The sequence below is a fragment of the Aotus nancymaae genome, unplaced genomic scaffold (assembly GCF_030222135.1).
Source record: "Aotus nancymaae isolate 86718 unplaced genomic scaffold, 86718_ANA_hifiasm-v0.15.2.pri h1tg000057l, whole genome shotgun sequence".
Taxonomy (NCBI): domain Eukaryota; kingdom Metazoa; phylum Chordata; class Mammalia; order Primates; family Aotidae; genus Aotus; species Aotus nancymaae.
This window is the reverse complement of record NW_026988471.1, coordinates 11,700,667-11,718,817: the sequence shown is the minus strand read 5'-3', so window position 1 is coordinate 11,718,817 and position 18,151 is coordinate 11,700,667. Positions and strand designations below refer to the sequence as shown.

At 37.4% G+C, this 18,151-nt stretch overlaps 1 pseudogene; it reads left to right on the top strand.

The window, feature by feature from the left end:
• Positions 1–17,722, top strand: part of LOC135269627 (histone-lysine N-methyltransferase SETMAR-like) — a 32,071-nt pseudogene extending 14,349 nt beyond the window's left edge.
• The last annotated feature ends 429 nt before the right edge of the window (positions 17,723–18,151 follow it).

Sequence of the window (18,151 nt, the reverse complement as noted above, 5' to 3'; positions counted from 1 at the left end):
GGATTGTAAGGAAATATAGATCAGAGAGATCCTAAAATCAGTAAAAGGATTATAGGTGAATAAGTAAAATAACTTTTATACTGACAAACTGATCTACATTAATATATAGCTCCCTTTTCATTTTAGCTGAGGTGTACTATTCTTTGCAATTGGCTTATTGTATACTTTACTTATCCTTCATCCCTTTTGTGATAATGGACAACTAGGCTGTTTCTAGTATTTTCTTGCATGTCCAATAGCCATCAATTATATGTTGGTGATATAAATGGCAAATACCTTCTGCCATCCTGTAGCTTTTTTAATTTAAAAAAGCTGCCTTGTCTTTCATTGTACAAAATTTTCCATTTTAAGGTAGTTGATTTTATCAATGATTTTTCTTAAGAGTTATATGTTTTATTTAAGAAATTCTTTATTGCCAAGCCCAAGGTCATAATGTTAACTTACAATCTGTTTTTCCAGGTGACTTAAAAGTCTGTTGCTTTTTAGGTTTTAATCATCTGAGAAGCATATTTATTTTATGCAGTTTGGGATAGAGGCATCGGTTTTCCCTTATGTAAAGAGCAGATTTTACAACACCAAGTATTGCATAATCCTTTCCCCATCTGATTTAAATGTTACTTCCTGTATTGCAAGTTTTCATACATGTGCCAGTCTGACTTTGGATTCTATATCTTGCATCATAACTCCGTTTTTCTATTACTGAACTGATACTATGCCATACTTAACTGATACTATACCATTCTTTTTAAACTATTATAATAAATATTGATTACTTTTTCTTTTGGCTAGGGCAAGTGCTTTCACTTTATTTTCTCTCAAATATAAATGGCTGTTCTTAGTTTTCTACGTATGTCTTTTGGAATCAATTTATCAGGTTATACAAAATAATCATTGGAAATTCAAAAAGTAATAGTATTGAAGTATAATTTATATGTTATGAAATTCATCCTTTTGGTGTGTAACAATCAATTTTTTTAGCACATTCACAGACTTCTGCAATCATTACTACTATTGAATTTTAAAGTATTTTCATACCCCCAAAAGAAACCCTGTACCCATTATCAGTCACACTCTATTCTACCCACCACCTGGACCCTGACAACATCTTATTTACTTTATGCCTTTATGCATTTGCCTGTTCTTCACATTTCATACAATGCAATCACAAGATACATGGTTTTTTGTGCTTCGCTTCTTTCACTTAACATACTTTTCAGATTCGTCCATACTGTGGTATGTATCCAGGCTCTGTTCCTTTCTATCACCAGATAATATTCCACTAAGTAAATGTACCACATTTTATTTATCCCTTTAGCCACTTGATGGGCATTTGGTTGTTTCCACTTTTAGGCTATTACGAATGATGCCGCTACGAACCTTTGGTACGAGTTTCTATGAATGTACATTTTCAAGTACCTTGGACATACACCTAAGAGTGGAATTGTTTGTCATGTGGTGGCTGTATGTCTAACTTTCTGAATGCACCAAACTGGTTCACCTTTTGGATTGTCTCTATCAATTGTCTTTTCTCTTAAGAATTGATCACACTTTCCTCATTATTTTTTTGCCAAGTACTTCTGGATTACCACCCAAGTCACTTGCTACCCATATAACAAGATACACAGAGCACATTCTGCATATTTAAATGGTGTGCTACAGAATAATGTACATATTCATATCTGTAGATATCCATAAGTACATATATACATACCTGTGTATATTTGTACACATGTGTTTTACATATTTGCATATATAATGTTATTATGCATAAATACATATAAATATTATATATAGTTATATATATACTTTAAAAATATAATACACTATAGAATTATAATTTTGAATTTTATTTGGATTTTTACATGGATGTTCATGGGTGGCATTCATCAGTAGTTTTCTCTCTGTGGTCATTTTCAGATTTGAGGTTTAACCTCATGCTGGCTTGGTAAAAAGAATCTGAACATTTTTCTTCTCTGTGGCTAGAAGAATTTAAACACACTGAAGTCACATAACATTCAAAAATGTAAAAACAATTTGCCTGTGCAACACCTCCTTAGCATGTGCTGTGATGTGTGAGTATGGATGGGTGTGTATGCGACAGGGGAATTGTCCCATATTCCCATATTTAAAAAACCATGATATTTGTTTCTTTGTGTCGATAATATCTTTTCTGAAATACATTTCTGTTCTTGATATTTTCCTAGAAATTCATCCATTTTCTGTATTCACAAACTTATTTTACACAAAATTTATTGATGCTACCACTTGGCAACAATTAGCAATATTGTACATGTTTTTCCTTTAACCAGACAATTTCATTTACCTTAAAATAATTCCTACACATGTTCTTTAAAAAATGTAATGAAAAAGCATGTTTGATTAAAAAAATGCATTTAACAGTATAATATAGCATGATACTATTTCTGTAAGTGTTAAAAGATCCAGTGATTTCAAATATATTTCTCAAATATGAATAGCTATGTTGTTCATGGACATATGTATGTTACTTTATAATTTGGTTCAACAGATATACACAAGTTCTTCACAGAGTCTGTTTCAGAGAAGAGTGAAAAGAGGAAGGCAGATGGAGAGTGTGATTAATCTGTGATGATTTATTTATTTCTTTAAAAAGGTCTTGAAATAAATATAACACAATGTGAAACTGTCAATTCAGGATAATAGATATCTAGCAGTTTCTCACCTTATTCTTCATACTAGTCTGTATTTGTGATTTGTTTCTCAACAAAAACAAACAAAATAAATAACCAGAAAGAAGGACATAAAAAGCCCATTCCTATCCTACCACCTCCACTGATTCCAAGCCGTCACTGCTCACCTTCACTTCTCCAGATCTTAGCCTATGCATAGAAAAATGTGCATTTCATCTCATTCAAAAAGATTGGAATTTGGAGGAAACATTTGTTTCTCTTTTGTTTTTAATTTGCAGTTTCTTTTTCAAAGTTTAAAAAGATTTTGCATCTTTTTTTTAGGGTTTATCTTTATATACAAAAATAAACTTTTCCAATAAACGTGCCACTTTTTGGTCTTCCACTGTGAACATAGGGAAATAGGAAATTTACACATTCTTTTTTCCCTCTCAACTTCCTAATATTTGTTTTAAAACATCTTTCCAGGGTCCATCAGAGTTTTCTAGTTATTTTTATTCATAATGAAAAAAACATTTTTTTCTGTTTTAAAATATAACATATATTTTAGGTAACCATAATTGCCTCAATTATTTCACTCTGGTTTTATATTTAAATGGATTTAGTACTTACTGTCAATCCTTTCATACAAGGTCTTTCCATTCTGTTAGTTTGGTTTTTTTTTACCATATAAATTGCTCATTTTCATCAGTGAGCTTTTTCAAAAAGGTTTCAGTCTCTGTATCCTAGCAATTTTTAGGATGCCTGTTGATTTCCTTTATACCTGAATGACTACCAGGCTGCCATTCACAGATCATACAATTTCCACCACACGAGCCTCTGCTGGAATTCCTGCATTGTCTTCTGGCATTAACTGATACAATGTAGAAGTTTGAATGTAACGCAACTTTTTTTTTTACACTTACAGAATTCTTTCTTTCCTCTATAATATTCAGGAACTTTGCCAAGATACAAACAATAGCTGACACTTGAAAAGAATATCCTCTGTACCAGTAACTCACCTAAGTATATGACATATATTACCTCATTTCATTCCCATTCACAACAAACCGTGAAGCTGGGATTTTTAATAGTCACAGTTTGCAGATTAAAAAATCAGCTTGAGAAACCTGCCCAGAGTCACAGCTACTAAAGAATGGAGCTGAGATTCATGTCAGATCAAGGGATCTTTTACTCCCTTTACATATGTGAATGTAAATGTTTTTTTGTATTTGAAGGTTTGGTAAATGTTTCATTTCAGGAAATATTTTTCTTTATCTCTGAGTGTTCTTTATCTGTTCTGTTATTTTCTCTTCTCCTTCTCAAGGACACAGATGTTCACATGCTGCTTCTTTGATGCATAACTTCCATTATCTGCCATCTTCCTTGAAATTGTTGTCAACCTGCCCTGCTTTCTAATGACAATCTTTATGATTATTTCAGTTCTCTCTTCCATAACACAGCATTGATTTTCAACTGACATCTTCTCTTTTCCTCACCCTCTAAAGCATGTTTATTAACCTGCAGTGCTATTGCTTGATATTCAAATACTTTCACTACTTTTGCAAATTAATTTGGTGGTATTATATTTTATATTTCATTTTTATTTATATAAATATGTTCATTATTTTAATTGTAGTTTTGGTGTTTTTATAAGTTCTTCTGAGAAAGCGTTTTATGAGAATATTTATTCTATTACTTGGTATATACCTTTTTCTAGAAGAAATTCTTCTTTTTTATATGCAAGCTTTTTTTCTTCTCCTCTTATGTTTTTATATTTCATAATTTTTAACAGTGGCATGACTCTTGTTTTCATTTTACTCATCTTTGATATTAGCAGCTCTATGTGGGTGCTTCTTTGTGCATATATAGCATATACAAATTCTTCTTGCTTACCCGCCTATCTTAGTGGAAGCTTATTTGTTTATTCTACTAGAGGTTCAGCTTGTGACCTGGTTACTGCTGTCTGATTGTAGGTTTCTGTTTTCTTAGGCAGCCTCAGATGCAGTTGTGACTGTTTTGATTTGTTGTTTTCTACTCAGTTTCATATAATTTTATTATTATAATAGAGTTTATTATGAGCACTGCAAGGTATGTCCTTCTTAGGTGAGCAGAGAAATTGTGTTTATATTGGATCGTTCTGCTAATGCAGACATCACCTGATGGCTACTGCATTTCACATTGCCATCCTCCTGAGCTCTTCCATGTTGTTATCCCTGCTGACCAAGCTAGAGGTGGGAAAAATGAGTTAAACTTATCATTTGAACAAGGTGCTACAGGAAGAAAGGCCATATAGGGCTCTTTTATTTATTTATTTATTTATTTATTTATTTTACTTCCTTCCACATTATTTCCTTTGTCAAGAGACAACCAAATTGCATGAAGATTTTGTCTTACCTTGATGCTGTTTATTATTGGAAATAGCTGTGCTCAATCTCTGTTTCTACTCCCTCATCCTCGAGGTGTAGGGGAAAATTGATGAGCACTAACAGATTTTCCTGTGTTGAAAATTTTTTCATCTATGATGTTGGGAAGGGGCTTCTATTATTAAAGGGACATTTTATAAAATTACCCAGGATGGCCTTCCAAACTGGAGAGAATTTTATGCAGTTTTACCTATAGATGTCTTCTCACAAAAGACTTTGTGTACCATTTTCTAGATTCCCCTGTCTCTCTGTTTCTAGATTATCTTTTATAAAATGAATAATAATAATTTTTGCTCCGTTTATTTTTGTATTGCTCTTGGAGAATTAATTTTTAAAATGGTTTTTCTCATTTCTGTTAATTTCATTAGGTTTTGGGTAGGGACATTGAGGATTCTGCTTTGTATCATTCTGTTTTCCTAGAATTCCCCATGAGCTTCCTTCCTGCCTCCAAAGTCAGCTCACTCATCTCCAGTTTCTGCTATTTCACACAAAATGTTCAAATAACTCCCCTTAATATGGTTTTCTCTCTTACCAGTATCACCCATGCTTTTTTGTTTGCTTGTTTCATTTTGTTGTGCAACCTCTCTTCCCCAGATAGCCATCTTTCATTGATTTGATCATGATGTTTTTAGTCTAACCATTCCCTCTTTATTTTTTACAGTCTATCTTTGTGTCCTGGTTATCTATTGCTGCATACATATTAACCCAAACTTAGTGATTTTAAAATAACAATAATCATATTCTTAGTTTTTTCGCATCTCTGCAGGGTGACTGAGCTCACATAAGTGGTCCTCAACCAAGGTCTCTCATTTTGTGATAGTCAGACAGAGGATAAGGCTATACTTACCTGAGGGTTTTGTCCTATCAAATGTCTGGCTGGACTGGGAAAACTCAAATATCCAGGAAAAGTGACAGCTGGAGCTCCTTAGGCATCTTATGTTTCTCTATCACCAGGTGGCCTTGCCATGCTATTTCTTCAGCATGGTGATGTTAAGAGCAATGTGGTAACAAAGTCCCAGTCAATTTCAAGGTTGAGGGTCAATAGGCTCCACTTCTTGATTAAGGGATGAGAAAAATTCCAGAAAGGCCATGTGTGACCATTTTCTGAAAAAATAACAATCGATCAGAGTCTTCCCTCTGGCCACAATAATCTACTTTCCTTACACATTAAAAATACACTAACCCTTACCTTCAAGACCTCCTAGAGCCTTATTTCATGATGGGATCAGGCTGAGGTCTTACAGACAGAATTTTAATATCTCAATTAGTTCCAGGTGTGATGAGGCTCCCAGAGTGCTCTTCCTCAAGTAAAGTTCCATGAGAATGACTCCTCTTGATATAAAGACTTACGATTTTCAGATCACAAAAGAAAAGTTATCCTCCCCCTTCCCTCTCTACACTTAACGTAGAGAAGTACAACAAGCATAGGACAACCACTATAGGCATTCCCTTTCAAAGGGGAAATACTGTGGTGCACATAGAAGTTGTTGGTCTGTATGATTCCTGAAATCAAGTCTGGCACATGCTGTCAGTTTTTTTTTAAACAGCTTTATTGATGTATAATTGATACAGCCCATCAAAAAGCTTATCCACCATAATCAAGTAGGATTCATCCCAGGGATGCAAGGCTGGTTCAACATACGCAAGTCTATAAATGTAACTCACCACATAAACAGAACCAAAGACAAAAACCACATGATTATCTCAATTGATGCACAGAAGGCCTTTGACAAAATTCAACAGCCCTTTATGCTAAAAACCCTCAATAAACTAGGTATTGATGAAACGTATCTCAAAATAATAAAAGCTATTTATGACAAACCAACAGCCAATATCATACCGAATGGGCAAAAAACTTAAAGCATTCCCTTTGAAATCTGCCACTAGACAAGGATGCCCTCTCTCACCACTCCTATTCAATATAGTACTGGAAGTTCTAGCCAGAGCAATCAGGCAAGAAAAAGAAATAAAGGGTATTCAAATAGGAAAGGAGGAAGTCAAATTGTCTCTATTTGCAGACGACATGATTGTATATCTAGAAGACCCCATTGTTTCAGCCCAAAATCTCCTGAAACTGATAAGCAACTTCAGCAAAGTCTCAGGATACAAAATCAATGTGCAAAAATCACAAGCATTCCATACACCAATAACAGACTAAAAGAGAGCCACATCAAGAATGAACTGCCATTCACAATTGCTACAAAGAGAATAAAATACCTAGGAATACAGCTAACAAGGAATGTAAAGGACCTCTTCATGGAGAACTACAAACCACTGCTCAACGAAATAAGAGAGGACACAAACGGATGGAGAAACATTCCATGTTCATGGTTAGGAAGAATCAATATCGTGAAAATGGCCATACTGCCCAATGTAATTTACACATACAATGCTATCCTCATCAAGCTACCAATGACCTTCTTCACAGAACTGGAAAAAAACACCTTAAACTTTATATTGAACCAAAAGAGAGCCCACATAGCTAAGTCAATTCTAAGCAAAAAGAACAAAGTGGGAGGCATCACACTACCGGACTTCAAACTATACTACAAGGCTACAGTAATCAAAACAGCAAGGTACTGGTACCAAAACAGAGATATAGACCAATGGAACAGAACAGAGGCGTCGGAGGCAACACAACAGATCTACAACCATCCGATCTTTGACAAACCTGACAAAAATAAGCAATGGGGAAAGGATTCCCTGTTTAATAAATGGTGTAGGGAAAACTGGCTAGCCATGTGCAGAAAGCAGAAACTGGACCCCTTCCTGACACCTTACACTAAAATTAACTCCAGAAGGATTAAAGACTTAAACATAAGATCTAACACCATAAAAACCCTAGAAGAAAATCTAGGCAAAACCATTCAGGACATAGGCAAGGACTTCATGACCAAAACACCAAAAGCATTGGCAACAAAAGCCAAAATAGACAAATGGGACCTAATCAAACTCCACAGCTTCTGCACGGCAAAAGAAATAGTCATTAGAGTGAATTGGCAACCAACAGAATGAGAAAAAATTTTTGCAGTCTACCCATCCGACAAAGGGCTGACATCCAGAATCTACAAAGAACTAAAACAGATTTGCAAGAAAAAAACAAACAAGCCCATTCAAGAGTGGGTGAAGGATATGAACAGACAGTTTACAAAAGAAGACATACATGAGGCCAACAAACATGTGAAAAAATGCTCATCATCACTGGTCATTAGAGAAATGCAAATCAAAACTACATTGAGATACCATCTCACGCCAGTTAGAATGGCGATAATTAAAAAATCTGAAGAAAACAGATGATGGAGAGCATGTGGAGAAATAGGAACACTTTTACACTGTTGGTGGGAGTGTAAATTAGTTCAACCATTGTGGAAGACAGTGTGGCGATTCCTCAAGGACCTAGAAATAGAAATTCCATTTGACCCAGCAATCCCATTACTGGGTATATATCCAAAGGATTATAAATCACTCTACTATAAGGACACATGCACACGAATATTCATTGCAGCACTGTTTACAATAGCAAAGACCTGGAACCAACCCAAATGCCCATCGATGATACACTGGACAGGGAAAATGTGGCACATATACACCATGGAATACTATGCAGCCATAAAAGATGATGAGTTCATTTCCTTTGTAGGGACATGGATGAATCTGGAAACCATCATTCTCAGCAAACTGACACAAGAACAGAAAATCAAATACCACATGTTCTCACTCATAGGTGGGTGTTGAACAATAAGAGCACATGGACACAGGGAGGGGAGCATCACACACTGGGGTCTGTTGGGGGGAAATAGGGGAGGGACAGTGGAGGGTGGGGAGTTGAGGAGAGATAGCATGGGGAGAAATGCCAAATATAGGTGAAGAGGAGGAAGGAAGCAAATCATGCTGCCATGTGTGTACCTATGCAACAATCTTGCATGTTCTTCACATGTACCCCCAAACCTAAAATGCAATAAATAAATAAATAAACAAATAAAAAGAACTGTAGATATTTAATATGTAGAATTTGATGAGTTTGTAAATATGTAAACACTTAGGATACCATCGCTACAATCAAGTTAATAGACAAATCTGATACCTCCCAATGTTTTCTGTGTCCCTGTGTTTTGGGGTCTTTTGTGTGTGAGTGTGGCAAAAACATTCAATGTGAGTTCTAGCCTCTTAACAAATTTTAAAGTGCATAAGACCTTGTTGTTAACTATAGGCACTGTGTTGTACAACATATCTCTAGAATGTCTTCATCTGGCTAAAATTTTAAACTCATTGAAAAACAAATTCCTGTTTTCTCTATCCCCTTAATCCCTAACAACCACTACTGTATTCTTATATCTATAAGTTTTGCTATTATACACATCTTATAAAAGTGGAATCTTACAGTATTTGTCCTCTTGTGACTGTCTTATTTCACTCAGCATAATGTCCTGTAGTTCTATGTTGTCAGAAATAGCAGGATTCAGGATTTCCTTCTTTAAGGCTGAATAATATTCCATGGTGTATATATGCCACATTTCCCTTATTTGTTCATCTATCAATGGACAATTATTTCCATATCTTGGCTCTTGTGAATGATGCTGCAATGAACATGGGAGTTCAGCTATCTCTTCAAGATCCTGGATTCAATTCTTTGGAATATGTAACCAAATATAAGATTACTAGATCATATGATAGTTCTATTTTTAATCTTTGAGAAACATCAATACTGTTTTCCTTAGTGGCTATACCATTTTACATTTCCATCAACAGTGTACAAGGGTTCCACATCTGCACCAACACTTAACTTCTATTTCTTATTTTGAAATTAGCCATACTAACAGGTGTGAAGTAATATGTCATGGTAGTTTTGACTTTCATTTCCCTGAAAATTTCTGATTTCAAAATATATTAAAAGCTCCAGATATTAGTCTGATACTGGCATAAAGACAGACATGTAAACGCATGGAACAGAATAGAGAGCCCAGAAACAAATCCATGCATGTATGGTCAACTGACTTTTGACAAAGGTATCAAGCGTATACAATGGAGAATGGATAGTCTCTAACAAATAGTGCTGAAAAACTGTATATCTTCATGTCAAAAATAAAATTGGGGATCTGGTACAGTGGCTTATGCCTGTAATACCAGCACTTTGGGAGGCCGAGGGGAAATCACCTAAGGTCAGAAGTTCGAGATCATCCCGACCGGCATGGAGACCCCGTCTCTACTAAAAATACAAAATTAGCCGGGCATGGTGGCACATGCCTATAATCCTATCTACTCAGAAGGCTGAGGCAGGAGAATCACTTGAACCTGGGAATGAACTGAGATCATGCCATTGCACTCCAGCCTGGGCAACAAGAGCAAAACTCTGTCTCAAAAATAAATAAATTAATTAATTAATTTAATTAAATTGAACTATCACTTTATACTATACACAAAAATAAACTCAAAATGTTTCAAAGACTTAAATGCAAGACCTGAAACTGTAAAACTTCTAGAAAAAAAAATAGGGGGCCAGGCACAGTGGCTCACACCTGCAATCCTAGCATTTTGGGAGGCCAAGGTGGACAGATCACTTGAAATCAGGAGTTCAAGACCAGCCTGGCCAACATGGTGAAACCCCATCTCTACTAAAAATAGAAAAATTAGGTGAGCATGGTGACAGGCACCTGAATCCCTAGCTACTCAGGAGGCTGAGGCACAAGAATCACTTGAACCTGGGAGGCAGAGGTTGCAGTGAGCCAAGATTACACCCTTGTACTCCACCGTAGGTGATAGAGTGAGACTCAATCTCAAAAAAAAAAAAAAAGGAAAAGCATCTTAACATTAGTCTTGGCAATGATTTCTTGGGTGTGACACAAAAAGCATAGGCAATACAAGCAAAACTAGACAAGGGCAACTATGTCAAATTCAAAACGTTCTGTACAGCAAAGAAAAGAGTCATCAGAATAAAAGGCAACATATAGAATGGGGAAAAAATGTCTTCAAATCATATATCTGAGAAGGGATTTAATTTTCAAAATATATATGAAACTCCCATAACTCAGTAGCAAAACCAACCAACCAACCAACCAACCCCGTATAACACAATGAACAATTAAAAAAATGAACAGAGGACTTAAACAAACATATTTCCAAGGAGGCATTCTCATGGCCAACAGGTATCTGAAAGCAAGTTGTCAGTTGATTAGAGCTTAGCTCTAATGTCTGGAAATCATTCTCATAGTATATAGCTCTGAAGAATGTAGCATATGTTCTCTACTTGATAGTTTTTCAGCCTGTTTTGTGCCTGTAGAAGCAAAGGATTTTGATATCTCTTTGTGTTTTCTTAGTTTTGATAGCCCTTTCAGTATAAACTAATATAATGCCTTTAAAAACTTTCTGGGTTTTCAATGAATCAATGTATAATTCGCTTCGTTAGATACAAACCACTCCATACATTTCTTGAAGATAATTCTTTCTGTGCTATGGACTCCATTGGGGATTGCGGTGGGTCAATGATCTTAACAGTCTTAGAAAAACTGTTGTTTAACGAATAGAATCTTCATGTCATACCTTCAAGAACTGTGGAAGGATTTCTGTCTATTGAAAGGGTCTATTAGACAATAACTTAAATTGCTCTATGGTCTTAAAATGTTTTACTTTGATGCCCTTAGATTCTCCCTTACATCATATTTTCCTAAAATTGTAAATTTGTCTTCTTTCCAGAAGTCATTTCTGAATTTCAGCATTGTTTGCCCACTGGTGGAGGGCTGGCCATGAGAAAAAGTTTTATTTCAAAACCTGGCAGGTCCTAGTTTTTATATTTAGCAGTTCTTTCTTTAATTCTATCCTCTTTCGCATTTTACTATATTTAATAAGAAGCCACATAGCACCATCAACATCCACCTAGAAATCTTGGCTGGATCATCCAAGGCATGAGGTAGACTGCCTATTTTCCACCTTACAGCTGGAAGTAGCAGTGTTAAACTTTCTACCACTCCATAAGAAAGTCTCCTTTCTTCCAACTCCTAATTGCCTTATTCTCGCTTCCTTTTAAGTCTTTCCTGATGATCTCTCTGGAGTTCATTCAGCTCCCACTGTTTTTCTAAGGCTTTTTCAACTTTTGCATCATCCCTTAATCTCCAAGTCCTTTAGTCACTTAGTCCCAAAGCCACTGCCTTATGTCAGATTCTGTTAGAGCAGCACTTCACTTACATGTATCAGAATAACAAGTCACCCTATACCACAGGGACTTCAAACAGCAGTATTTATTTTATTTTTATTTCTCACATTTCTAGGGGTTGACTGGACTCAGTGCAAAAGTTCTTACCCAATGCCTTCCATGTACCCAACTCATCCAGTTGGCTCTTGAATCTTCTTAGTGTTTGCTCCCTATCCTCTATGGTGGCATTGCTGGGAGATTCAAACTGCTGGGGGTCCAGATTGGCTGCAGTCCTTGGAAGTCTCTCTCAGTCTCTGTGTGGTCTCCCAATTGGCCTTTCCAGCATGGCAGCTTCAGGATAGTTGCAGGATTGCTGGAATTCTTATGTGGTAGATGAGGGCTCCAAAGTGAGTTCCCTGAAAGAGAGACAGAGAGACAGAGAGAGAGAGAGAGGAGAGACAGAAGGAGGCTAAAACTGTAGTACCTTCTCTAATTCAGCTTTAGAAGCTGCTTGTGTCCCTTCGGCCATGCCTCTTCGTTGGGCCATCCATTAAGATATGTCAACACTCACGGTGTGGGTAATCTGCTCTGCTTCTTTATCACAAAATTCTGGAAGACTATGTGGAACCACAATCATTATTATGGAGACTATAATCTGCCACACTGAGTGCTGCCTATTATATCAAGTAATCAACATTTCTAGGAGTGAAACACTGTGATGTCAGAGGTGTTTGAACTAGAGCAACTTCATCTTGAATAGGAGCTGGGCACACTAAGGCTGAAACCTACTGGGCTGCACTCCCAGTTAGGCATTCTAAGTCACAGGATGAGATAGGAGGTTGGCACAAAACACGGGTCACAAAGGTCATTCCATACTCCATCTATTTACAAGGACGAATCCTCAAAGCAGTTCATGAGAGGTGTCTGCTCTCAAAGGAAGTGCAGACAGCAAAGTTCAGGGTCCTGCAGCAAGAAACACAATGCAGAATGGTGAATGGCCTGGGACAGCCGCACAGCAGCTACCCCTGTTGACTCATAGGTCAGGCTCTTCCGTCCTGCGGTTTGCTCTTCATAGCAAGCCTATGAAGTAGCTCTCTGCATCGTAGGTGAGGAAATGGAGGCTTCCATGATTTGATTAACTTTATACAGCTTTAAAGCGGGAAACTAGGACACAGAAACCACATAAGCCTGTCTCCGAAGCCTACAACCTTTCACAGCAGTGTACTGGGATAGGTGACTGAGAGGACCACAGGCAAACCCATTTATCAGGGACATGTTTTGTCCTCTCTGGAAACGTGAGAACGAAGATTACAAAGACTAAGAGATACTGGCCTGAGGAGTGGGACATTCACTTTGCTCCTTCTTTTCTGTAAACACTTATACCTTGAACTAACTTGTTCCCAAATATTCTCTTGTAAATGGCGAGTAGATAATTTCTGCTGTTGATTGTCTTACTTATAGTTAACAAAATGCATACATTAGTTAGGAGAGAGGAAAGAAAATAGTCTGTCAATTACTTTTGTGCTCACAAACTATGCTAGACATTTCAAGTTCTTCATTCAAAATTCCATAGCATCTGTTTAAGGTGGTAGCTACCTACTTCATTTCACAGGTAAGATAGCTAAGGCTTAGAAAGGTGAAACATCTCGCCAGTGTCACCTAGGTAGTACATGGAAGAATCAAGGCTTAATCCAAGGTTGTCTGGCTGCAAACTTATTTTCAGGTTTCCAAATGTGCACTAAAAATGCTGGCTAGGCTGCCTGGGGAGAGACTGAAGAAGAGGAACTCATGTAGAACAGGGAAATGATTGGACCAGCCAAGGCTGCCTAACCTTTTCTGCTGTAATAAAATGTTCAAGGGTACCATGGCCTTAGTCAGCAAGGGTTCAATCCACCTGTATGAAGCTGTGATTATGTGACATGCTTGATAGACACTTATCTGAATCTGAATTAAAACTTCAGCAACCTCTGTCCAGATGTATTTTCATCTATAGTTTTAAGACAAATTATTATTGAATGCCGGTCTTATTTCCTGTAAATATATACACCATGCTAAGTGCTTTACACACTCAGCGTCAGTTAATCTTCACAACAGCTCTGGACCGTGGCTTGTCATCCACATCCAACAGATGTGAAAACCAAGGACCCTGCCAAGGTTACACAGTCAATTTTGGTGGAACCATGATTAAGATGCAAGTTAGTTTAACTCTGAAACCTGTGTTTCTTCATCAAATTGCACCTCGCTTACATTAGGAGAGGCCCTCCTGCAGGCCCCTTTCATATTTAACGAATAATCCACACTTCATGGTTGGTGCTGCTTTTCTTTTCCTGGAGGATTTTATTAAGAAATCTATTTGTCTTCGCGCCCTGGGAGCTGCTTCCTCCTGCTGTCCGACTCAGGCTTTCCAGCCTATTTGCACCTCAAATCCCTCATTAGGGGATCCAGTCTGGGGAGAGTTCTGGGCACAGTTTAAAAGGTTTTGTTTCCAACCCACCACCCCCCCACCACCACCGCCGCCCACCCCTTCCTATTTTTGCTTTTATTTTTAACTGCACTTCTTTCTGACAGGAACTCTGTTTGTCCTGACTTGAGTCTGATGCTATGAGTCACTGGGGAGATATAATATGCTGATTGCCGAACCAGGTTATTATTTTTTTCTTTTTCTATGACTCATTCTCTTCAAAATCTCTAATTTATGATAAATGTCTGAAAGATGTAAGCACAGAAAATGTTTCTAATGGGCTGTCTTATTATGTTTGGGTCCACTTTGTCTAGTTTAACTCTTGATATGCTCAGCAATCCTCTTAGAAAGATCTGGGGCTGATGGTCCATAACTTTCTGTGCACCACTGCCAGACAGGGCAATGGGCAGCCCTGGGGCTCCACTCAGAGAAAGAGTTCACCTATGGACCCAGTTGAAAGAAGGAAAGGCTACTGACGAGATATTACTAATGCAGTCTACATATGTACATCAGAAGGATATAGGGTCATACAAAACTATCTTGCTTTATAATGTTTCTAATGAAGGAACATTATGAGTCATCATCCCCTTAAAATGCCACCCAAAAATGAGGCAAACTCATATGCAAAATACAAACATAGCTCACAAGATTACAGTGTAAACTAGGAAAATGTACTCGGCTGTAGAAAGAGATGGGGATTTTTTACGATCCACTTTATTATGTAAACAAAGAGTCAGAGTATTAGACCAGGACAAGATTTTCAAGGTCTCATTCAATGCACAACCACTTTTCATAGCCCCATGGACGCAGCCTTTGTCTGAAAGTCCCCAGTGGTGGGGAGCTCCCTGTGTTCTCAAATATTTAGCCATCTGAAATTCGTTGAGGAATAATTAAACACCTACTCTGTGCCCCGATGTCTCCTAGGAAGCAGAGACACAAATTTGATAATGATGTCTCTAAGCTACCCTGGTCTTAGGAGGACAAACTCCTGACTCTTACTCAGCAACCCCTGCTGTGTCCCTGGCTTCTTATCCTTGCCCAACCCTGTTTAACCTGCTCAGGAGCCACACCATGAGGCTAAGGCAGCTTCTAAGCTGCTATAAATGTGGCCTTTAGTCCCCTGGGTTGCTCTTTTGCGTCAGCCTCTGCCTGGTGACATAGCTTGTCAGTGCCACTGCTTGGGAGCTGCCGCAGTGCAGCAGCTGGAATGAATCACACCCCTTTTTCAGTTTCAGTGGTCCTCTGTTGTTATGGACTAAATTCTGTCCGCCTAGAATCCACATGTGGAAGTCCTAACCCGACGTGACTGTATCTAAAGATAAGGTCTTTAAGGAGGTAATTAAGCTTATTTAATTTTTTATTCATATAAGTTTACAGGATATTAGTGCAATTTCTTTGCATGTACAGATTGCATGGTGGTCAAGTCAGGGCTATTAGGGTACCCATCACCTGAATAGCATAACTGCACCCATTAAGTAATTTCTCAACCTCTACCAGTTTAATTAAGTTTAAATGAGGTCAAAAGAGTGGGATGCTAATCTGATAAGACCTGTGTCCTTACTAAAAGAGGAAGAGACAGCAGGAATGTGCAAACAAGCATGAAAGGTCACATGAGGACAGTGAGAATGTGACCATCTGCAAGCCAGGAAGAAGCCAACCCTGTTTCACCTTGATTTTGAACTTTTAGCCTCTAGAACTATGAAAACATAAATTAAGTCACCAAATTTGTGGTATCCTGTTCCAGCATCCCAAGGGGGACCAATAAACCTCCTTTATCATCATTTTCTTGTCCAACAGAAACTCTTTACAGGCAGATAAATGTCTTGGTCTTGGGGATCAGGCCAGGTTCCATCTTACTCCATCTAGCACCAAATTGACATCCACGTTATTTTGATTTGGTGCAAAAGTACTTGTGGTTTTTGCATTGTTGCCATTAGCCCTTTGATATTGGAATACATTCTTAAACAAATGTGGTGATGCTATGCATCATTTTAATGCGCATTTCTTGCTTTATGTTTTTTGCTTTATGTTTATTTTATATTTATTTTAGACTATGAAAATTATGTTAAACAAAAAGGAAATTTGAGAGATTTTCTTATTTGAGTTCAACATGGGTTGTAAAGCATCAAAGATAACTTGCAACATCAACAAGGCATTTGGCCCAGGAACTGCTAATGAACATACAGTGCAGTGGTGGTTCAAGAAGTTTCACAAAAAGAAGAGGGAGCCTTGAAGATGAGGAGTGGAGTGACTGGCCATAGGAAACTGACAACAGCCAATTGAGAGCAATCATCGAAGCTGGTCCTCTTATAACTACATGAGAAGTTGCTAAAGAACTCAACCTCAACCATTCTACGATTGTTCAGCATTTGAAGCAAATTGGAAAGGTGAAAAAGCTTGACAAGTGGGTACTTAATGAGCTGAGTGAAAATTTTTTAAATCGTCATTTTGAAGTATTGTCTTCTCTTATTCTAAAAAACAACAAATCACTTTTTGATCGGATTGTGACATGCAACAAAAAGTGAACTTTATATGACAACCAGCAACGACCAGCTCTGTGGTTGGACAGAGAAGAAGCTCCAAAGTACTTCCCAAAGCCAAACTTGTACCCAAAAAAGGTCATGGTCACTGTGTGGTGGTCTGCTGCTGGTCTGATCCACTACAGCTCTCTGAATCCTGGTGAAACCATTACATCTGAGAAGTAAGCTCAGCAAATCGATGAGATGCACCGAAAACTACAATTCCTGCAGCTGGCATTGGTCAACAGAAAGGGTCCAATTCTTCTCCATGAAAATGCCGGACCAATGCTTCAAAAGTTGAATGAATTGGGCTATGAGGTTCTGCCTCATCCACCATATTCAACTGACCTCTCGCCAATCGGCTACCACTTTTTCAAGCATCTTGACCACTTTTTGCCAGAAAAATGCTTCCACAACCAGCAGGACACAGAAAATACTTTCCAAGCGTTCATCAAATCCCAAAGCGTGGATTTTTATGCTACAGGAATAAACAAACTTCTCATTGGCAAAAAGGTATTGATTGTAATGTTTCTCATTTTGATTAATAATGATATGTTTGAGCCTAGTTATAATGATTTAAAATTCATAATCCGAAACTGCACTTACTTTTGCAAAAACGTAGTAATTGCAGTTTATAGTACCAAAGACAAATCAGTCTTTCTTTTCTCTTCCCTTTTGTTAATTCTACTTTTATTCAGCCACCAAAGGTCTTTACTTAGTATTCCACTTTCTGACTTCAGAAATCACTGTTTCTTCCATCTTTTTCCAAAAGACATTTGTTTTTAATTTTTATGAGTGGACTTGACATAAGCTTTGCATTTTTCTTCAAAAATATCATGACCCCTAAACTTCCTCACCAAAAGAAAAAGCTTTCACAGAGTTCATAGTTTAATGATGGAGACACCTGTCAAAAAAAGTTTAAAGGATGAGCCAAGGAGGGATATACAAGGGGAGTGACTTATTCTGTCTGGTGG